This window comes from Muntiacus reevesi, chromosome 8, assembly GCF_963930625.1.
Source record: "Muntiacus reevesi chromosome 8, mMunRee1.1, whole genome shotgun sequence".
Lineage (NCBI taxonomy): Eukaryota > Metazoa > Chordata > Mammalia > Artiodactyla > Cervidae > Muntiacus > Muntiacus reevesi.
The window spans coordinates 96,711,460-96,735,159 of record NC_089256.1 but is presented as its reverse complement, the minus strand read 5'-3'; the positions used below and the strand labels follow the sequence as shown (position 1 = coordinate 96,735,159).

The 23,700-nt window shown below is 42.0% G+C and overlaps 1 long non-coding RNA gene and 2 pseudogenes across 1 annotated transcript; all 3 read right to left on the bottom strand.

Moving 5' to 3' along the window:
• Positions 1–10,579: 10,579 nt before the first annotated feature.
• On the bottom strand, positions 10,580–11,761 carry LOC136173117 (uncharacterized). The gene is made up of 2 exons (XR_010664186.1): positions 11,413–11,761; positions 10,580–10,819 (listed from the first exon to the last, which is right to left on the bottom strand). It is a non-coding gene; the product is annotated as an uncharacterized lncRNA (long non-coding RNA).
• Positions 11,762–14,977: 3,216 nt separating this feature from the next.
• On the bottom strand, positions 14,978–15,948 carry LOC136172993 (endogenous retrovirus group PABLB member 1 Env polyprotein-like; annotated as a pseudogene).
• Positions 15,949–21,162: 5,214 nt separating this feature from the next.
• Positions 21,163–23,430, bottom strand: LOC136173248 (hyaluronan mediated motility receptor pseudogene; annotated as a pseudogene).
• Between the last annotated feature and the right edge of the window lie 270 nt (positions 23,431–23,700).

Sequence of the window (23,700 nt, the reverse complement as noted above, 5' to 3'; positions counted from 1 at the left end):
GCCCAGGTTGTTTTCATCATAGTATCTATAATCGGTTTCAAAGTGTGTTAGTCACTCAGTCTTGTCCAATTCTTTGTGACCCCATGGACTGTAGCCCACCAGGTTCCTCTGTCCATGGAATTCTCCAGGCAAGAATACTGGAGTGGGTTGCCATTTCCTTCTCCGATTAGTTTCAAAACCTGCCATCATTAAAACACAAAATGAGAGAGCCATCTTAAATTAGAAGTAGTGAAAATAGTTCTCAAGATGTTATTCATGCAACATTTGTTACAGGTATAAAGAAATTAACTTTTTAAAAATTTCAAGTGAAACAAATGCAACTGATTCAAACATCAAAATATGTTATAATCCTTATAACTATTTAGATCTTTTAGAATTTAAAACATTTATTTTAATCTCAGGGTAAAATGATTAAACATTTTTTTTTCACATAAGAGTAAAGACTGAAACCATATTGAAGAAGACTGATTATGTCTTATATAATACCTATATCCAGAAAATTTGACTTATAAAAGTATTTTGATGAGATTGTATGTTGCATCATGAATTCGTCAGCTTGTGGAAGATGATCAGTGTCATTGCAACTTGCAAATAGGAAAAGGACCAAGAAGAGTTAGAAACTTTATGTTGTAGCCAAAAAAATGTGTAGGGCTGTTGCTTTAAGGGTCAGGAATGTTTTATTGATGAAAACTCTATGTTGACTGTCCTCATTCTTCCTACTTCCAAAGCAAGGGCCCTGGACTGGAATTCAGCAAATCAAGATTGGCTTGTTATTTGCAAAGTCATTTCATTTTTCTGCTCTTTCCCACCCCCCGCCCCTTATCTATACAAGTTAATGATAGGAGTGGAGACAAGGACTAAGTGAAGAACCAGGTAATATATAAGATTTGTTGATTACATGACTTATAAATAAATACAATTATACAAAGATAATTCTCTTAGCTTCTAAAGGAAATCTTTCCTCTTTGAACCACTAAAATGGATTAATCTAAAGAAGAAAGTGGGTACTGGATAATTCTGATTATAATGTTGCTGATTCAAACTTCCACCTTATTCAAATACTGTTGAACATTGTTGAATTATACATACTTTCCAGAGGTTCAAAATGCTGAAGAACATGTATGTAGTCCAACTGCTGGGAGAGAAAAAAGCAATTAGGAGAGAAATAAAAGAATTAAGGTCAGCATTAGAAAAGAAATTGATCATATATTATAGCATATTAATTGATTTTTAAAGTATCTTTAATAATAGCATCAGGGCTTCCCTGGTGGCTCAGACGGTAAAGCATCTGCCTACAATGTGGGAGATCCAGGTTCAATCCCTGTGTCAGGAAGATCCCCTGGAGAAGGAAATGACAACCCACTCCAGTACTCTTTCCTGGAAAATTCCATGGACTGAGGCGCCTGGTAGGCTACAGTCCCTGGGGTTGCAAAGAGTTGGACATGACTGAGCAACTTCACTTCAGTTAATATGAATAGAACTAATTAAAAATATATTTTATCAAGTGAAATTGGCCTATTTGCACCTGATCAAATGGTTATTAGCAGAGATGAGCAGATAGGAAAAACGGTTTCCTTCAGTTCTACTGTAAAAGATCGAAACATTTCTCTAAAATATCAGAAAAGCACCTTCCTGCTACAGCGGCTGCATTGAGAAGAAGCTGCGCTGACATGACTGCTCCCAGCTCGGTCCCCTCAACCTCCACCCACTGACATCCGACACGTCTCCCACAGACTGGAGTCGTCAGGAAGTTCATGACGGTTTAATACTGACCAGCCAGAGAAGCCAGTTTTCTCAGTGCCTTACGGAGAGTGAATCAGCCAGTGGACTTTACTCAGGAATGTCCAATTTTATATCATTTCACGGGTACTTCTGAGAAAATAACATAGTGACTGCCATTCACGTACACTACTAAGCACCAAGATCTTCCCGCAGCGCATACTTTAATTAGGAAAAGTTTGGAGGGCAGGCTACATTGGCTAGGATTTGGGCGAAGGAAAGGGAGGTTGGGAATACCATCAGATAAATTCTTTATCTTCACTTTATTTCAGAATTACTCCCAAGAGAGACATTTGACAGTTCCATTACCTATTATATTTGATTCCTTCTAACAGAGGAAATCTCCTTGAGGACAGACTGATAATACCTTATACAATTTTACATCATTCCTAATCTGTGAACATATAACATTGACTGAAATGCCATATTTCTTAAACATTTGTTGAATAAGTTAATTAATTTGTTAAATAAGTTAATGAATGTATTTTGAAATGAATTGAAATGATGAGTGTTTAGTCATACCAGTGATTACATGCAGACAGAGACAACAAAATCCATGTCTAATTCAGTAGTATTTCATCTGTGAAAACACAAGAAGGTGGCGTGGGGAGTCTGAAAATGTCTTGTGATATTTCAAAAGTGGCCATTGAAATGGTTTACCATCCCTTTAAAATATTCTAGCATCTTAAATCTAGGATTAAAAGATAAAACATATTCACTACTTGGTAAAAAGTCCGCTGCTGGGCAAAATGTCCTAAAGAAATGAAGCTCTTCATTGTGGGAGAAATTTACCACATAACAAACTGCAGCTATTTCAGAGTAGTTATTTGAGGATTTATTGGGGTCTCTGGCAAACTTAAGTCTCAGACACCAAATAATCCTGCTATGCTAGACAGAGTTCCACTAACAGCTCCTGAAAAGGATTTACATATCTTCCATACGACATCTCAAAGATCTAGGGAAGATACAGAACAATGGTTGGGTGTGTGCCTTCCACTCACAGCCAAGGAGGCATTTTAACTAAACAGCACCAATATAGTTCTCATTTATTCAGTGCTTCCTGTGTGCCAGGAATTATATTCAGTTCAGTTCAGTTCATCTCAGTCACTCAGTCGTGTTCAACTCTTTGCGACCCCGTGAATCGCAGCACGCCAGGCCTCCCTGTCCATCACCAACTCCCGGAGTTTACCCAAACTCATGTCCATTGAGTCGGTGATGCCATCCAGCCATCTCATCCTCTTCTCCTTCTCCTCCTGCCCTCAATCTTTCCCAACATCAGGGTCTTTTCAAATGAGTCAGCTCTTTGCATCAGGTGGCCAAAGTATTGGAGCTTCAGCTTCAACATCAGTCCCTCCAATGAACAGCCAGGACTGATCTTTAGGATGAATTGGTTGGATCTCTTTACAGTCCAAGGGACTCTCAAGAGTGATCTCCAACGTCACAGTACAAAAACATCAATTCTTCGGTGCTCAGCTTTCTTTATAGTCCAACTCTCACATCCATACATGACCACTGGAAAAGCCACAGCCTTGACTACATGGACCTTGGTTGGCAAAGTAATGTCTCTGCTTTTTAATATGCTGTCTAGCTTGCTCATAAGTTTCCTTCCAAGGAATAAGCGTCTTTTAATTTCGTGACTTCAATCACCATCTGCAGTTATTTTGGAGCCCAGAAAAATAAAGTCTCTCACTGTTTCCACTGTTTCCCCATCTATTTGCCATGAAGTGATGGGACCAGATGCCATGATCTTAATTTTCTGAATGTTGAGCTTTAAGCCAACTTTTTCACTCTCCTCTTTCACTTTCATCAAGAGGTTCTTTAGTTCTACTTCACTTTCTGCCTTAAGGGTGGTGTTATCTGCATATCTGAGGTTATTGATATTTCTCCTGGCAATCTTGATTCCAGCTTGTGCTTCATTCCAGCCCAGCGTTTCTCATGATGTACTCTGCATATAAGTTAAATAAGCAGGGTGACAATATACAGCCTTGAGATACTCCTTTTCCTACTTGGAACCAGTCTGTTGTTCCATGTCCAGTTCTAACTGTTGCTTCCTGACCTGCATACAGGTTTCTCAAAAGGCAGGTCAGGTGGTCTGGTATTCCCATCTCTTTCAGAATTTCCCACAGTTTATTGTGATCCACACAGTCAGAGGCTTTGGCATAGTCAATAAAGCAGAAATAGATGCTTTTCTGGAACTCTCTTGCTTTTTTGATGATCCAATGGATGTTGGCAATTTGATCTCTGGTTTCTCTGCCTTTTCTAATACCAGCTTGAACATCTGAAAGTTCACAGTTCATGTACTGTTGAAGCCTGGTTTGGAGAATTTTGAGCATCACTTTACTAGCGTGTGAGATGAGTGCAATTGTGCGGTAGTTTGAGCATTCTTTGGCATTGTCTTTCTTTGGGATTGGAATGAAAACTGACCTTTTCCAGTCCTGTGGCCACTGCTGAGTTTTCCATATTTGCTGGCATATTGAGTGCAGCACTTTGACAGCATCATTTTTTAGGATTTGAAATAGCTCAACTGGAATTCCATCACCTCCACTAGCTTTGTTTGAATTATATTACATGTCAATAATTCTCATAATGCCCAGTAGGGCAGGGATAGATAGTATTGTTTTATAAATGAAGGAATTAAAACATCAACAGGTTAAGAAGTGTGTTAAAGGTTGCAGAGCTTGTTGTGGATAAAGTCAGAATTAAAAACCACATTGTCTGGCTCCAAAGCCTGTTTTATTTTTTATTTGTTTCTGGTTTTGTTTTTTAACTGAAACCATTTCTGAAATGGAAAAGTGAATTGATAGTATCTGTCAAGGTAGCAGAAAAAGTTGAACAACGTTTTTGAACTTATGTAATTTTAAAGTTGTACAATTTTAAAAGAAAGGGGAGTGGTTTAGGAGACCCTAAGCTTGTAAGAACAAATTCCTCTATTAGTGTGTGAGTAGAAAAATGATTTTCCAAAATGTATTACCTATAAACATTCTATAAAGGGGTTTACTCTACCAGTTTAATGACTTTTATGTGTATTTATATTTGTGTTACAAAGAGAAAGTTTAATAAAAAGTTTTGCATTTAATTTCAGTTTCCTAGTACAACTGTATTGAATTTCACACATTGTTTCCATAGCATCATATCAATAGTTTGCAGTGCACAAGATTAACAATATATTGAATTGCCAGTAGGAACTTGGCAACCTCAAGGAATATTTTTTTGACTATAATGGGAGACAAGTATTGAATTATAATTTATAATTATAATTATAATATAGTCTTTTGCTCACAATGAACTTCAGAACCCCTGGCATCCAAAACCAAATGGGCCAAGATTACAGAAGGTTTTCCACTAACAGCTTTATCTTAGGGTACAGTTTTTGAGTGTACACCATTCTGTTCACCGAAACTGCCTGTCCCCAAGTTTGTGGTCAGGGTTTCAGGATGGTCCTGCAGCTTTTACGTGGAAGGGGCTGAGGAGGTCGCCGCTTTGGGCGGGGGAGTCTCGTGACTTAGCTCGAAGCTACGCGTGCTTGGTTGTTGCTGTCTAGTCTCTTAGTCACGTCCACTCCTTGTGACCCCACGGACGGTAGCTCAACAGGCTCCTCCATCCCTGGGATTCTCCAGACAAGAATACTGGAGTGGGTTGCCATTTCTTTCTCCAGGGAATCTACCCTATCCAATGACAGAACCTCCATCTCCTGCATTGGCAGGTGGAATCTTTACAACTGAGTTACCAGGGAAGCCCATATATGCTTGGTAATCACCTTATTTTTTAGTAAGGTATTAGGTTTTTGTGGGGGCTGGAGCAGCTAATGAATTATGAGTGGTGAGGGAAAGCAAGGGGTCAAGTCACTTGATGATTTGGCTATTAAGTGTCTGTTTCTTTCACATCACCTTTCTTTGTGTCCACTCTTAGCTTCCAGTAAGTGACACCACAGCTTGCATTTACCATAGCATTTTTCTATTCCTACTCCTGTTTTTCTAATTCTCTACAAGAGGACACCTTGAGTATCTTACAGTTCAACCTGCTCTGTTTATGAAAACCACACTCTTCCCACTAAAGAAATCCTTATCATCTACATTTCTTAAATTAGTACCACCACTTTTAAAGTCTCACAAACGAGACACCTGTCATCACCTTTACCCACTCTCTTCAACTGTTCATTTCTTCTTGTTGGATCTCACAGATCATATTTCATAAGAAAACAATTTGGATTTGTGTGAAATACCTGACCTAAGCCTTCCAGACCAGGAGGAGAGTTCAGCATCAAAGCTGGCTCTGGCATCCAAGTTGCTAGAGCAGGCTTACTTGGTGAAGGGTGCCAGCCATGCTGGTACTGTATGGGATGGGTGCCACCAGTTGGCAGGTATGAAGGGAGGGTTCTGAGTTGCAGTGGGCTGTAGTATCCCATGGGCAAGTCTCCTGGGGTGTGCGCAGGTAAAGGGACTGCTAGTCCAAGGAGCCCTGCATGCAAAAACAAATGAGACAACTATATATAGTGAAAACTAATATATTGAGACTTAGCATGAATTTTTATATGGAGATTACATAAGTCACAAGACAGGTCTTAACAATGACAAGAAGCTCCATTTTCTAAGGGAAGGGGCATGTACCAAAAATGTAGTGGGAGGATATCCTGTATTATTAACTCACTTAATCTTCTTATACCTGTGAGATAGTTATGCCCAGTTCACAAGTGCAAAAACCAAGGTTGAGGAGATTAAGTAATTTGTTACCCTCTCTATGCCTATCACATAAAGCTAGTTAGTACAGGGTCTGGCATAAAATTACCATGGTGCAAATTTCTACTTTTATATTCTCTACCATTATTGTTCATGTTCACGTAAGTGGTAACACTGAGATTTGAAGTCATGTGCTAGCTTCAAAGTGATAACTTAGACTGCTGAATTGTCTGTGACTCAGTTATCTGTTTATACCCTCATCATCTGGTTCTCACACAGCTTTCTTCCAACCAAGAATCAGTTAAATTTTAACTCTGTCAATATAAAAAAGATCACAGTCAAGGAAACCAGATTTCCTTAAAGAGATATGATGTTTAAGAAGACAAGCTTTCAAAATCATGAATTAATAAGAGGGTATAACTAATGGGTGACTTTAGATTTTGTTTTTCTTTTACTAAATGTCTCTTAAAAGCAGCAGGGATATCATCTCCTTTTATCTCTGCCTTCTCCAGCCAGGATGGTATCAGTGCAGGCCAAACTGGGAGCTTGAACTCCTGCCAGCAGTAACAAGGAACATTTCACCTCCACCTATGCAAAAGGAAGGCTCCCTGTAAGGAAGCAGGATACCCTAAGATTTAATGAAGAAGCATGGGTAACTTTCCACAAACATTTCACAATGACTGCTTAAAATATGAAGAATTACCAGCATTTAGACATGAGACTATCCATTCTGCTGGGAAGTATCTATAGTTCTTGAAAAAAATAAGATCTAAATACTTTAATCTCCAAATTTCTTTCATTTTACTTTCTTAGATTTTTTTTTTTCTTTTATTTTTATTAGTTGGAGGCTAATTACTTTACAATATTGTAGTGGTTTTTGTCATACATTGACATGAATCAGCCATGGATTTACATGTATTCCCCATTTTACTTTCTTAGATTTAAACTGATTCATTGGTTTATTTATGTAAGTAATTGGGCTTTGGTCCACTACTAAGGGGTATCCAATAAACTCTAAGTTATTCCTAACTTTGGAGAGCCTTACCTGGAGCCCTGTGAGAGGAAGAACCGCAGCTCTCTTTCTCTGACCTTTGAGGAAAGGCCAGAACAAAATGCAATAGACAGTCAGATCCACAACACAAAAGGTGCTCTCTTCTTAATCCCAGCCAAAAGAGACGGTTTTAAAAAACTACTATAGTTGAAAACAAAATAGAAGAAACCAGCTCAGAGTATATTATAGATCGATTTTAGCTAAAATGCAACTAACTCCATATTAACAGGAGATTCTAGCTGAGACCTGACCTTTAAACCTGACTGAAACCTTGATGACATTTGTGGGTTTTTATTTATTTTGAATATTCTCACCTTTGTCAAGAATTTATTGACTGAAAATTACTAACTTAATTTCACAGTCTACTCATGGATGTACAGGTTGGGAAATGATATTAGAACAGTAATTCTCAAATTTAGTTGTTGACATAATTAAAAAAGACACCTGTAAGTTCATTGCAGCACTATTTATAACAGACAGGACATGGGAGCAACTGAGATGTCCACTGACAGATGTGTGGATAAAGAAGTTGTGGTGTATACATATATATATGTATATACATACATATATACACACAATGGAATATTGCTTAGACATAAAAAGGAATGAATGAGCCAGTTCTAGTGAGGTGAATGAACCTACAGCCTGTTATACAAAGCAAAGTCAGAGAGAGAAAAACAAGTATTATATATTAATGCGTATTAAAAATAGTACTAATGAACCTATTTGCAGGGCCAGAATAGAGACACAGATGTAGCAAACGGACTTGTGGACACAGCAGGGGAAGAAGAGGGTGGGATAAATTGAGAGAGTAGCACTGAAACACATCCATGACCGTATGTAAAATAAATAGCTAGTGGACAGTTGCTGGATAACACAGGAGCTCAACCCGGTGCTCTGTGACAACCTAGAGAGGTGGAGTGGGGTCAGGTGGAGTGGAGAGGTGGAGGGAGGCTCAAGAGGGAGGGGGCATATGCACACCTATGGCTGATTCATGTTGATGAATGGCAGAGACCAAAACAACAGTGTAAAGCGATTGTCCTCCAATTAAAAATAAATTTAAAAAATTTAGCTGTTGATAAAAATCAACAAGATAGGATATTTTTCAAGATTTTTGTTGGAGATCCTGATTCAATAGGTAGCCAGAAATCTATCATTTTTAGTTTATTAAAAGAAATCATACTGTTTAGATACACTTAGCATATATTGAACTACATACTGTTTTGATACACTTAGCATATATTGAACTACATTTTAACAGATGACTAGAATTTTTTTCCTGAAACTTAACACATAACCTGCCATTAAATGTTCATAGCAACATCAATGTAACCCCAAAGTGGAAAGAGTCCAAATGTTCATGAAGTGATCAATGGATCACATAATTAAGATGTTTATGCAACAGAATATGATTCAGCATAAAAAAGGATAGTGTTCAGACAAATGCTGCAACATGGATAAACCCTGACAACTGTATGCTGAAAAAAGCAGGCATAAAAGGCCACCTGTGTTATGATTCCAACTATAGAAAATATCCAGATTAGGCAAGACTAAACAGATATAAGTAAATCAGTGGTTTCCAGGAAAAGGACAAAATGTGGAGTGATTGTTAACAGAAGGTGATGAATAAAATGAAAATGTTCAGGATTTAAATTTAAACTAGTGATGGTTGTACAACCTTGTGAACATACTAGAAACCACTGGCTTGCATACTTTTTAAGTGGTGAATTTTATGTATATAAATTTATCTCCATTAAAAAAAGAAATTAAGATAAATCATGTTGAAAGGCACTAAGTATTGACAAATGGAACTGACTGTATTATGTTGGGGATTGTTAATATCTGGGTTTAGACGGGATTGACCCAAGAACTGGGGGTTACACTGGACCAGATCCAGACAACATGCATAAACATGAGGCAGAGGTGAAAAGAGCCCTGCCATTTTCAGAAAATAATGCAGTAGCAAAGGCTGCCTGAGCTACAGAATCTTATTTCTAGAAAGACATAGTATCTCTGCATCATCTCACAGATGGTTATTTTTGAAATTGTAAGTTTTCACCTCTCTTCTTGATATTGTTACTAAGTCTCATCCAGTGGGAACTGTTGTTGACTTCTCCCCTTTTTCTTACTTTCTTTTCGTTCCAGTAATTCCTTCACACTGATCCTTAGAGCTGTCTTATTCAATATCAACTAGCTGTTCACAGGATATTCACAGAGTACTCATTATGCAATGGACCCTGTGCCAGAAGTTGGGAAGGTGATGAAAAAACAAACTCAAGAATATACTTTATAGTCCCAATGGGCTGTTAAACAGCATCTGCAGACCCCCCCCCCCCCCGCCCCCCGCCATGGTCTCTTGGATAAGATGCAAACTCCTTATCTGCACTCAAGATCTTTCACCATCATTTCTCTACACTTCTGCTATTTGTCCCAAATAGGCCTTTATCATGTCCCCAAGAAACCACCAGGACTTCATGACCTTGTGCTTCTGGATATGGTTTTCTTTCTCCCAGGCTTGGTCCCTTCCCACTTCTTTGGGGGGTTGAGAAAATCCTTATCATGACAACAAAACTTTACTTCATCAGTTAGGATTTCCCTCGTCCCTGGCAGAATCAGTTACTCGGTCTTCTGTGCTTCCCTGATGGCTCAGATGGTAAAGAATCTGCCTGCAGTGTGGGAAACCTGGGTTTGATCCCCAGGTTTGGAAGATCTCCTGGAGAAAAGGTAATGGTGATCCACTCTAGTGTTATTGTCTGGGAAATCCCATGGACAGAAGAGTCTGAGAGTGCTACAGCCCATGGGATTGGAAAGAGTCAGACATGACTGAGTGACTAACACTTTCATTTCACTTTCATCTCTGGCAGAATCAGTTCCTCTGTCTTCTGTGACTCTATAATATTCGCTTCATATTTCCCTAATAATGTGGAGAATGCCATCAATGCTTTCACAACTTCCGACCCCAGGAGGCTGTAAATTCTTTAAGGGCAGAAATCTGTTCCACTTGACAGCCAGTAAACTACTTGGAATCCAGCAGGCATGCAATATTTATTTGTTGAATCAAGAAACTAATCAGTTAATTAAAAGAGCAACTTTAATTCTCAGCATCATTTTCTGTCAAAGCGAATATTTAACTTAACGGGTACAAAATGGGAATTGTATTCTGGAGGGGCATCGGAATTTGGATCTGATGAATTTAAATGGCAGTTGTAGGCAGGAGGAACACCAGGCATTAGATCCAGGAGTTCTGTTTTATTTTCCATCTCATCGACAGGTTGATCAAGGCTTGTGGTAATAGGCCTCAGAGAGAGGTGGACTACAAGGGAGAAATAAAATAATTTGATGACTGAAGATATTAAATTTTTAGTATGCTAAATCATCATTGCATGTAATCACTACAATATACACCACTACATTTACTATAAAACATGTAAAATATATTATATATTAGACATTAACCTATACACACAGTAACTCTTAGGCTGAACATAAATGAAAAAAGTAAAGCTGAGCAATTATACCATACTTGTGATTTACACACTGAGTTCTCAGGCTGGTGGTTCACATGACCTGATATTGCTCTTATTTGTATATCCAAATTCCTTCCAAGATAGTCAAAATTCTTTGTCCTCTAATGCAGTATGAAGAATTTGGCATACATGACATGAATCTGGTTTTTTCCCCCATATCTTTTTTGGAAAGTGGCTGTGTCAAAGTTCAAAACAAAGCAACATAAATACTTGATGCTTTAAAAGCAATAAATACTTGATGCTAAAAAACAATTCATTTAGAGGTGATTTAGTTCACCTTGCTAGTGACTCTATTTTATTTTTCCTAAAACTGATGTCACTATAACTACTGAAAAGAAGGCATTGATGTCACATTTCATGTTATACCCTTTCTTTTTACCGTGACTGGAGACAGATTCTCCTGGCCTCAGTATCAGGAATGTGTGTGTGTGCACATGCACTCGTTGTATCCAACTCTTTGCCACCCCATGGAATGTAGTCCGCCAGGCTTCTCTGTCCATGGAATTCTCCAGGCAAGAATACTGGAGTGAGTTCCCATTTCCTTCTCCAAGGGGTCTTCCCAACCCTCTGTGTCTCCTGAATTGGCAGGCGAGTTATTAACCAGATATTTACCATCGGGGAAGCCCTCAGTATCAGGAATACTTCAGCATTTCTGAAAGAACTGGTTGACTTATCTCAGACAATAAGAGTACCATAAATGTGTTTCTCTCCTTATATCTGTAGCTAGAACACTCAGGGCCCACTTTTCAGACCTCCTCTATAAAGGTAAGCCTTTCATTACTATCAGCTCTTTCCTATTCTTACTTTTCTTTACCTTGTTTTCCTCGTGGGTTTTAAGTATCTTTCTTTAGATGTGACCAGTATAAATTCCCTATGACTCTTTATGTGTCAAATACAGGAAGATAGTAATGTTCATATTGTAAATGAATAGAAACAGTATTCAAATGTTAAACCATAAAATCAATTTCAAAATGAAATGCACTCAAGGTATTGCTGTACTAAGAAAAGATAATCAGTAGAAACAAACCAGCAAGTTGAAACAAAATAGAAGTCTTAGATCATCAGTTTTGTTAACCTATCTGGTCCTAGGTGTATGCTATTGTCTTTTAATCACTGTAGCTTTGAAATGATATTTACAGTTTCCTTTTTGAAAATCTCCTAACTATTCTCAGGTGTTTTGTCTTTCCACATGAACAATGGAATTAGAAAAACCAAAAAAATTCTAAAATTGTATTTAATTTATACATTTCTTTAGCAGGAAAAAAATGTACTTTCATAGATACATCTGTATATATGCATTTTCTCTTATAGTTTTATATCTTTTAAAAATAGGTCCTGTATATTTTGTGTTGCTTGTTCACAACCCGAAAAGTTTTTTTTTTTTTTCTAAGCATTAATATACATGAAATGTAGTTTTTCTGTAGATTAGGATTACTCAGTTTACTAAATTTTACTTTTTCAAAGAGCTTTCCAGTTGTTACATTTGGACATTCAAGGAATACAACCATATTATGTGTAAAGGTAGTTCTTTGTATCTTCTTTTTTCCAATCAGAATATTAACTTGTTCTACCTAATTGTCCTGGCTGTAAGACTCACAATATGTGTGATGATGAACATTCTTTCCAAATTTGATGGAGAAGACAGTAATGTTTCATCTTAAACACAATGTCACAACAGAAGATAACCTGTATATTCCTATCAGAGAGACATGCAGTTTAAAATACTGATTTATAATCCTTTACGGAGGTGAGAAATGAACTTAGTACATACGTATTTACTTCACCTAGACCTATTCGGTAGTTGCTCAGTCGTGTCCGACTCTTTGCGACCCCATGGACTGTAGCCCGCCAGGCATCTCCATCCATGGGATTCTCCAGGCAAGAACACTGGAGTGGGTTACCATTTCCTTCTCCATAGACCTATTTAGGTGGCTCCAATTTTAAATATGTGATATAAAATCTAACTCACTGCAGGTTCTCAGTAAAGGTACACAAAAGGGAGAATATAAAATTTAGAGAAAAACCTAAGTCTAAAAATACCAGTTTTATTTTACATTCTAGTGCACCCTGAAATGGGCTTCCCTGGTTTTTCAGTGGTAAAGAACCGCCTGCCAATGCAGGAGACGGGGTTCCATCGCTGCGTGGGGGAAGACCCCTGGAGAAGGGAATGGCAACCCAGTCCAGCATTCTAGCTTGGAAAAATCCCATGGACAGAGGAGCCTGTTGGTCCATGAGGTAGCGAAGAGTCCCTTGCGACTTAACTGAGAAGGAGCACCTGAAATAACATCTTTCCAGTTTACCTGAATGCTTAAGTGCGAGGTGGGTTCTCCCTGTGATCCCGCCCCTCTGCCAGCAAAGCAGGTTAAGAAATGACTGCAAACCCTTTTACCTACGAGTCGACCTGACCCGGGTCCCCAGCGCTGTGCGGAGGGAGCGCCAGCCCAGATCCCAGAGGAGCCCCGTCGGGCGGGACAGAAACGCGGCGGGTGGCAAGCGGCCCCAGAGGCGGGCCCAGGTGGAAAACTCTAGCCAACAGAGCCTTCTTCCCGGGGCCTGGCCGCCGTCTTCGGAGCCGGCTCCCTCCCGGTGCCCCGAAGCTTCGGGAACTACCGAGGATGCGGCGCGGGGCGTTGCCGGCCTCGAACCTCGGTTACCAGGGGCCCAGCCCCACTCACCGCCGGGTCAGCTGGCCCCTCGGCACCGGGACGCCGGGCCTGGGGTCTGACTTCCTCCGCCGAGGAACGAGAAAAGGGCGGGCGGGTCGAGCGAGACGGAAGAGGAGGAGGTTCAAGTTCAAATTCAAATAGAGGCGGGGGAGGGGCGCCGGCCTGGGGGCCCTTCCGGGTCAGCCGCCCCGCCCCGTGCCGGGCGCTCCGCCGCCTCCGCGGCCGGCGACTCTGGGGGCGCGGCCGCCACTTGGAGCCAGTTTACAAGCGAGGAACGCAGGGGCCAGGAAAACAAGGAAAAACACGTTATCACCGTCACCGCTCTCACGCGAGGTAAAGACAAGAGTAAGAGCAAGTCGCCGGTTGCCTGTGATCCGAGAGACACTTTCTAGAGCCTGTGAGGCTGCGCTTCTGACCGAGGCCACGGAGTCCAGGAAGGAACAGAAGCGCTGTTACTTTGCGCCTGTCCTTACCCCCCACCGCCAACCGCCAGGCCGCTGGCTTGCACGCTTGGTCTTGGCGATGCAGTGCTGGCTGAAGAGGGAGGTTCAGGGCTCAGGCCTTTGTTGTTTTCCTTTCCGCAGGGTCGGAGGAAGCCAGTTTGATGTCGGAGGGAGCGGGGAAGTGGTGTCAGGGAAGAGGGGTAGGGGAGCAGGGTTGCCTGTGTTTTCTGAGAGAAAAAATGGCATTTGTGAATTACCGTTGTCAGGCATGTTATAGCCACACTTTCTGGGAAACAAACTCACTCAGACGGACAATGCAGAGAGTGGAGTGCAGTTCATTACACCGGCGGGCCCAAGGCAGAGTCTCCTCTTAGCAGAGGGCCCCGACCAGCATTTGTGAAAATCTTTTCTACCCCATGTGTACGTGTCCAAACCCACCACCCCAATCCCTTGATGCTTACAAAGGAAGGGTAAATACAATCACAATGACCCCATCATTCACGTGTTATGTCTTCAAACAGTTAATAATCAATAAGCCCACGGTTACACTCCAACCAGTTAATAACTGATAAGCCTGTGCTTACATTCCGATAGATAGTGTCCGGAGGCAGGGGTGATTAGTGTCTGTTTTCTCTTAGGTGATGAGGAACCTGGACGTGATCTTCAAGGTTCCCCTGTCCGGAGGGGGTCTTATCCTTCCATTGTCGTTCCCACAGGCACTAAGCAGAGAGTTCAGAGTCCACTGGAGAGGCGGCCGAGCACGATCAGCACAGACAGGCCTGAGACAGAGTCCAGGCCCTATGAATTCCTTCTTCATTACCCCCTCTTGATGCTCTTAACTCATATTATGAGCATCATTCATAGGGATATATTGCACCCTGGCTCTCCAACTGCCAATTAAGGAGAATGTCATCAACCTTCGGGTTACAAAGTTCATAATACATTGTAAAATTCAGGGTCCACAAAGCAGAACTATCAAGGCAACTAAAACAGTGGTAAATATAGTTTTCCACCAATCGCTCTTCACCCAAGATAGGACCGAAGTCCAGAAAGGAATGTTCTCTTTTGACATTGCTTTTACCTGGTTTTTCATGTCATCTAAAGTAGTCGATACATTGTCAGATAAGTCAGGAATGTATACGCAACATTGAACCTTAATTATAGCACAGGTCCCTCCTTGAGCAGCTGTATGTCCAAAGCCATTTTATTATGAATTACTGCTTTTCTCATTTAGATTTGCTCTTCATTAAAGGGTTGGATGGCTTCTGTTCTATCTAGGAGGGCCTGTTTGTGAAATTATTCAAGGCCTCTAATTTAATCATAATATATTTCTTGTCCCTACAGAGGATACGAAAAAGGCAGCAATATATTCATATCATTGAAACACAGATCTTGTCCACCTAGCATGTAAATAAGGTAGATTTACTGGGGCTTGTTGTAGGTTAGGCTTTTGTTACACTGGCATTTATATCAAATGTAACCCCATCACCTGAGTCTATTGAATGTAGGTGTTACACCAAGATAGCAATGAGAGGTTATGATTGACAAGAGAGGAAAGTCTCTTTGTCATCCCAGAAAAGAGCAGAGTGGTTTAAAATCTGCTTGGTGGAGCGGTGACACCCACCAAGGAAGTCCATCCTTCACAGACAGAGGCATAGTTCTACATACCCAGAAGTTGTAGGTGTTGTGGAAGTCCGTGTAGGAATGTGCCCATGAGGTGTAAACGTTGTCATGAGTTGAGACAGAAGTTAAATTCAAAATCACGTTGATGACGCCAAGCAGCAGGAGTTGATTGTGTGGCTTCATCCTGAAGGGGCTCGTCTGGGATCTTCTTTTCCTTCTTCTTAAGGATGGTCTTAGTCTCTCGAGGGTCAGCGGGGTCCCTCTGTGCAGTCCACTCAGCGTTTTCTGGGTCTGCGTGGTATGCTCTCTTCACCCTCGTATGATGGATCAAGGGACAATACCTGCAACTTTAACTGCAGTAGGGGTAGTTAGAATAACATAAGGGCCCTTTCACTAAGGGGCTAGCAAATCATGTTTCCAATCTTTGACCCATACTTGGTCACCAAGTGTGAACTCATGAATCTGTTCCCCAAGGGGGAATGGCACCCTTTCTTGTACAAACTTAGTTACCTGATTTTTTACCTTACCCAGTTCCATCTGCTGTGAAATCCTATCCACCCCCCCCTTACCTGAGGCAAATTTGTTTACACCTGTTTTATTATGGGAGGAGGCCTCCCATACACAATTTCGTATGGAGAATAGCCTTGGGACTGTGGGGTCATCCTGAGTCTGAGCAGAGCTATCGAAAACAAATCCACCCAGGAGCAGTCAGTCTCTCTGATCCGCTTGGAGAGTCTCTTTAAGTGTCTGGTTGGTTCCTTCCACCATCTCAGAACTCTGGGCCTATATGCGGTGTGCAGTTTCCATTTGATGTTTAAAGTTTTGCTTACTTGTTGTACTAAATCAGCTACAAAAGCCGGGCCATTGCCTGATCCAATGCTGGTAGGAAATCCAAATCTGGGAACTATTTCCCTAAGCAGGCACCGGGCTACTTCTGATGTTCTTTCATCCAGGTAGGAAAAGCTTTTACCCATCTCAGGAACATACATACCATGACCAGCAGATAATGGTAGTGTCGGTGAGGTTTCATTTCAGTGAAGTCCACTCCCAGGTGTTCAAGGGGCAGTGTGCCTTTCAGCTGAGCACCCAGAGGTTTTTGTCTGAATCCCCGAGAGGCAGCATTGACCTGTGAGCAGGCAGCATGGCCTAGGTGGATCGCTTGGTATGTCTGGCTTACCAGAGTGTGTGCCAGCTCCTCCAGTACCAATAATTTGCCACTTGGCAATTCCCACCATCCCTTTTCAGTCTTGATGGCCCCTTCCGCTTTGGCTAACCTGACAGCCATTGTCCTTGTTTTATCAGGCTAGTGCCATCAGTATATGGGACCCAATTAGGGCCTGTAATCTTGTGCCCTTCTTTAAAACAAACCCCAGATACCTTACCTCCTCTTTGTAGATCTGTGCCTTCTTCTTTGACACCAGGTAACCAGCTTCCATCAACAGCTGGAGCAGTGCATTTGTCGCTTTCCAGCATTTTTCCTTGGTCTGAGGCAGCCAGCAGCAGGTCATCCCCGTATTGTAGGAGCCGACATCCATACTCTTTCGGATGGAATGAGTCCAGGTCAGAAGCCAAGGCTTCCCCAAAGACGGGTGGGAAGTTTTTAAACCCTTGTGGTGAAGTCCAGATGAGCTGTTGTTTGGTGCTCCCAACTGGCTCTTCCCATTCAAAGGCAAAGATGGGCTGTGACGCTGGGGTGAGTCGTATGCAGAAGAAGGCATCCTTGAGATCTAGGCAAGTGTAAACTTTAGTCCTCAGTGGGAAGAGGCTAAGTAAGGTATAGGGGTTTGGAACAGTGGGATGTAAAGTCACAGTAGCCTGGTTGACTAGCCTGAGATCTTGTACAGGCCTATAGTCCTGTCCTCCTTCCCTTTTGACTGGCAGGATTGGCGTATTCCAAGCTGACTGGCACTCAACTGGAATGCCTGCTTGTTTCAATCTATTGATGTGGGGCAATATGCCAGTTCAGGCCTCCATCCATAGTGGGTACTGGTGCTCTCTAACTGGGATGGTGCCTGCTTTGAGTTCCATTATCACTGGGGCGTGATGTTTAGCCAGCCTGGGGGGAGGAGGGTTGTCTTCCACCCAGATCTCAGGGAATAATTGAGTTAGCTCCCTCATGCTCTTCTGGCCCACCGGGTTCTGCCTTCAGAGGCTCATGCAACCTCCACTCATCTTGGGTTGGTATTGAGAGAGAGGGCAAATAAGTCATAGAGTCCGTCCAGAAGGTGGGCCTCTCCTCAGGGGAGAAAGTCACCTGTGCTCCTCGTTTGGAGAGCAAGTCTCTTCCCAACAGGGGTACTGGGCACTCAGGAATGTAGAGGAATTCATTAATCACTTGGTTCCCACCACCACCACCCCCAATCTGACATTTTCTGGGCTGGCAAAACGGTTTAATCATCTCTTCTCCCGATACCCCAGTTACAGCGGTAGTCTTTTTGGACAGTGGTGCCACAGGCTTTGTCACTACCGACAGTTCTGCTCCTGTATCCGCCATGAAGTCAATGTTTTGGTCCCCACTTTTACGGTTACCATGGGCTCTCTGGGACCTGATATCTCTGAGCCCCGGGAGCTCTAGTTAATTTCCAAGTCAGCAAGCCCCACAACTGCGGGAGCTTCCTCTTCCTTCCTTGCCTTAGGGCATTCATTCTTCCAGTGGCCAAAAGCTCAGCACCGGGCACACTGGTTTGGCTGTAATGGGCCCGGGGCCTCCGTTGGAACTGGTTGAAGGACTGTCCTGTCCCTGGGGCAGATGAGGTTTTCCGGACGACCCGAGATAGGCTTTCCCAGAGCAGCAGCTAGCGCTGTAAGTCTCTTGTCTGTTCTCTTTCGTTCCCTCCAGCTCTCTGGCAGAGCTCAGTCTCTGCTTAATTCCAACGTCTCCCTCCCCTTCTTGTCAGTACTCACCGGGAGAGGCGGGTATAGCTTGGGCGGTTCGGTTGGAGCAGGATCCTGGAAGTGTTGGCCAAAGGCTTCTGTCACCGGGATCGGAGCCTGCCCAAACGGCGGCTCTAGGAACTCCGGGAGAGCTGGCGGAGGAGCAGCGGCTGCTGCAGGAACTTCACCTGGCCCTGGATCGGGCATTAAGGCAGCCTCCGGTCCTGGTGGAGCACTGGGAGGCAGGCGTGTCATTATCCAGCATGGGGGAGGGGTCAGGTCATCCCCGTCCAAATCCTGTAGACTTTCCTTTTTTATCATCAGTCAATTTTTGTGCCCTTCATATTTTTCTCTTTCCCTTCTGGATACAGAACCTTGTCCAAATAGGAGGGTCTCAAGCTAACTCTAGCCATGAGTCAATAGATGGATATCGATCCAGGTGTCCTGGCTCTCCTGTGGCTACTGTATAGATTGCTTCCACTATTTTTAAGTTCACAATGTTCTTGGTGGCCATCCTGCTCCCATAGGGGTCCATTCGACCTCACAGAGTATGTGGAGGCAGTTAGGCTTCATCTTAACCCCATAGTCTCCTCCTAATCCCTTCTTTAAAATTTTCACTCTAATACAGTTGCCTTAGATTCACTTCCCCCCAGCTTGTTTACCTTCTCAGACCTTCTTGTACTTTTCCTTTTTGTTCTGTCTACGAAGTTCTCAGTACCCTATGTACTTCTCATATTTCCACTCAGTGACACTTAAATTGCCATTCTGCCTCCTTCCTAATTGGAGTGAGAAGAGCCTTACCTGCCAGACCCCAGAGGGAGAAGGGGGGTCGGCGTGTCTTCACCTGCCAGTCAGCATAGCTGAACCAGAACATCACATGGTCCTAGACTGTTTCTCCCTTAAAGTTCATTCTGCCTTGGTGGGCTTGATCAGGTGCGAATGAAAACACAGATGGGTTAAATATCCCATGTCCCAGGTCATCTCCGGAAAAGCCAATTCATACTCACTTCTGTATCCCCCTCCTTCTAGCCTAACAATTCCGAGGGGGTCAAGAATTTCACAGCAGACGGGACACCTCCTGGGGGAGGGCAGAATACGAGCATACAAGGACTAGTTTCCTATCCTAAAAATCCCCTGGCGATCACTGGTAATAATTTTCCCCAAGACGACATGGACACACCTCCTAAATGACCTTCACAAATTTCCTTGCTAAACCCTAGCACGCTCGTCAACCTGTGTACCAAGCAATTGCCCCCTGCCTATTCCAGGCTCCTGTGGGTCCCCGCTCCTTCTAGTCCCTCCCAGGGGAGTGGTCAGGCCCCCTCTTCCACCCTGCCGGGTGGGTTCCTCCTCACCTGAGCGCTCAGTTCCCCTGCTGCCGTCCACTACCTGCTGACGTGAAAGGTCCCGGCGTTGAAAAGCAGAATCCTTCCAGAGGGGCGAGGCGCCTTCCCCCTCTAGGAGATTCAAGCTACAAAGCCTCGGGGTGGCCTCAAATGAGACCTGTCTCCTCAAAGTGAGGAGCTTCCCGGCCAACGCACCAAATGTTATAGCCACGAGTTCTGGGAAACAAACTCACTCAGGACAATGCAGATAGTGGAGTGCAGTTCCTCTTAGCCAAGGGCCCCGACCAGCATTTGTGAAAATCTTTTTTTTTTTTTTTTTTTTTTATAATTGGGTCAGTGACAACATGTAATTTTATTTCATGATACATAAATATTAATCAAACACCCAGCAATCAGGCAGATGTCAAGCAGCCAGACAAATTCTCCAAGGAGGTTACGAGCAGGGACTTCTGCAGCAGTCCTGTGGTTATGACTCCGTGCTTCCAATGCAGGGAGCATGGGTTCGATCCCCGACCAGAAACTAAGATCCCACACTTGGTGCGTGGTGTGGCAAAAAAGAGGTTACAAGTGGAGTTTCTAAGAATCAACTGCTGTTTATGAAAGAAAAAAAAAAAAAAAAAAAAAAAAGCAGATTTCTAGACCAAACCACAGATTGTAATTTAAGAGGTCTGGGATGGGGTCTAGAAATCTGCAAATTATTAACCAACTCAGTGGCTTTGGTAAGAGATAACTATGGAAAAAACTTGCCTCTATTTCTTATTTGAACTGGATAAAGAGATGATGGGTGGGACAGGATGAACATTATTAGGAGAATTAAAGTAGAGGCAAGAACAAGCCAAGGTGTTTTAGCCTAGCATAAGAGGTTCAGACTAGAAAAGGTCTTCAGCATCAAACTAAAAAAAACCTAAGGTTTCAGAATAGGGAAATGATAGTATGAGAATGATTTTTAAAAGACTATTGATTTGATGGGATGAGTGAGCAAAGCTGGAAACCGTCAGAACCTTTAGAATGAGGTAATAAGGGTGAGCATCAAGGAGGAAGTACGGATAAGAGTAACTAGAGAGTCAGAGAACACTGGTGAAAACAGTCAAACTTCCTGTCACATATGTAAGGACAGGAAGTTAGTATTAAATAAGAGATTAACAGATATTATAAACACAACAGTAAGCAATAATAATAAACATAGTAAGAAAAAATAGTCTTCAACAGGTTTTTCAGATGTTTATTTGCATGATTCTCAAAACTCCACTATGAGCTCAGGAGCAGTTTGTATTGCCTTCTTTTAATGGAGTTTTGGGAACAAAATTTTCTTTACTTTCATGAAGAAAAGCCTTTGAAGGATCAAAGTGTTTGATACCTAGAACTTTATTCAGTTCCTCCTGAAGTTTTGCTTCACTTTGTTTTCTTTTAGTAAGCTGAGCACGGAGTTTTAACACCTCCAATTTAAGATTGCTATTTTCATCTTTTAATTTCACAACATGCTTGATTTTTTGCTTTAGATTCTGATGACCCAATAATTTAGCATATGAATCTCTTAGATTATTTAGTTGTTCCTGAGCCGCACCATGTTCATTCAACAAAGCCTGTTTCTCTGCTTCAAATGCATCCAGTTGTAGCTGAAAAGGCTTTGTTTTATTATATAATTCTTCATAGAGGAGATGCCACTTATTCACTTCCTCAGTTAATTCTGCTATTGAGTTTTCTTTTCCAGTTTTTCTTGCTTCTTCCTCTTCCAGTTGTTTCTTAAAGTCTTCACTTTGTTGCTTGAGTTGGTTCTGCAAGTCAGTTATTCTTTTAAGAGAAGGAACTGTAATTTATTTCATTTCTGCTTCTTTAAGTGCTGATTTGGTCTGCAGATCTAGAAGCATCCTTGCATATTCTTGATTTGAGTTCTCAGTTGCCAATATCTGATCTCGGACATCCTCTGCACTTTGCTCAGCCTTGGCCAGTTTTTCCTTAAGTGACTCATTCTGCACCTTAAGATCTTCTAGCTCACTTGCTGTTGATGCTTTATAGCTTTCAAACTGAGCAATAACATCTTCCAGGTTCTGCACTGTACTGTTATGTTTTTCTTGTAAAAGCAGGGTGGCCTGAGTATGAGCAGCATTACTTTCCTCCAGTTCGGCTTATTTCCCTTTCAGCTTTTCTTCGAGGCGTTTTAGTTCTGCAGCTCTAGATTCTGCTTCCTCTTCCAGTTGCTTAAGCAGGTTTTCAGCTTGTTCCTCCTTTTGCTGTAATTTATCCAGCTCATCCAGGGCTTGCTTTAATTCTTCCTCAAAGAGAGTTCTCTCTCTTATCATTTCTTCTTGAAAAGAACATAGCTTCTGCTGAAGACCAGAAGATAATTCCTTCTCTTGTTGCAGAAGTGAATCCATTTGCAATACTTTTTGTTGTAGCTCTTCATGTTCTTGTTTTTCAAGAAAAGACCTCTGTTTTAAGCTTTGTATCTCAGAATTTGATTTTCATCCCGTTCTCTGTTCCTATTGATGAGGTCTTCTTTTTCTTCTTCAAGCACCTGGCGTTTAGCATTCAAGTCTTCTACTTGTTTAGACAATATAGCAATACTTTCCTCAAGAGACTGCTTAAGGCTTAAAACTTCATGATTCTTCTCTTTCAGATTCTTCTAACTGGGCAATATCTAGCTTGTATTTTTCCACTTGATCTGATGCACAACTTATTTCTTCAATGTATTCTAAGAGCTTTTCTGTTTCAGATTTTTCATCAATCTTTTCTTTCTCTATTGAAACAAGTTTCCCTTCAAGTTGTACTATTTTCTCCTGAGACTCCACAAGGTTCTTCTGGGTGAGCTGCAGCTTCACCTCCATGCCTTCTTGTTTAGCCACCATGTTCCTCATCTTGGTTTCTCTTGTGTTTCTCAGTTTCATCAACTCAAGGCTTAGAATTCTCAAATTCTTCTGGTTATTATCTTCAGAAAACTTAGATTTTAGGAGCTCATTAGTCCTGGTTAATTCAAGAAGCTGTTTTTCCAGTGAAGCATTACTTGCAGACAGAGATGTTTTTTCCCTGACGGCAGCGTTTAGCTTGGCTTCCATCTTCTCCAACTCAGCATCCAGATCCTGGATCCTCCTGTCCTGAGCCCCACGCTCCTGCACAAGAATGCGGATCTCTTTTTCCAACATCTTCAAATCTTTATCATTCTTCTGAGATTCCTTCTTTAATCCTGAAGTCTTGACTTTTCTTGTTGAAACAGGCAAGGTAGTATCTTTGTCAACGTTAAGATTTTGCTGTGATTCTTTTTGCTTTTTAAATCTTTGTGACTTCTGAAAGGATACTGGTCCTTTCAATACTTCTGAGGTTTTAACATCATAAGCACCTGGGGATGGTGCACATCCAGAAGGGTCATTGAATCGTTTCAGGGGCGCCTTAGGAAAGGACATGCTGACGACCAGCTCCACAAAACCGAAGGTCTCTACTGGTCTGCGGCTACTTTCCTGTGAAAATCTTTTATACCCCATGTGTACGTGTCCAAACCCACCACCCCAATCCCTTGATGCTTACAAAGGAAGGGTAAATACAATCACAATAACCCCATCATTCACGTGTTATATGTTCAAACAGTTAATAATCAATAAATCCGCGGTTACATTCCAACCAGTTGATAACCGATAAGCCTGTGCTTACATTCCGATAGATAGTGTCTGGAGGGAGGGGTGATTAGTGTCTGTTTTCTCTTAGGTGATGAGTAGCCTGGATA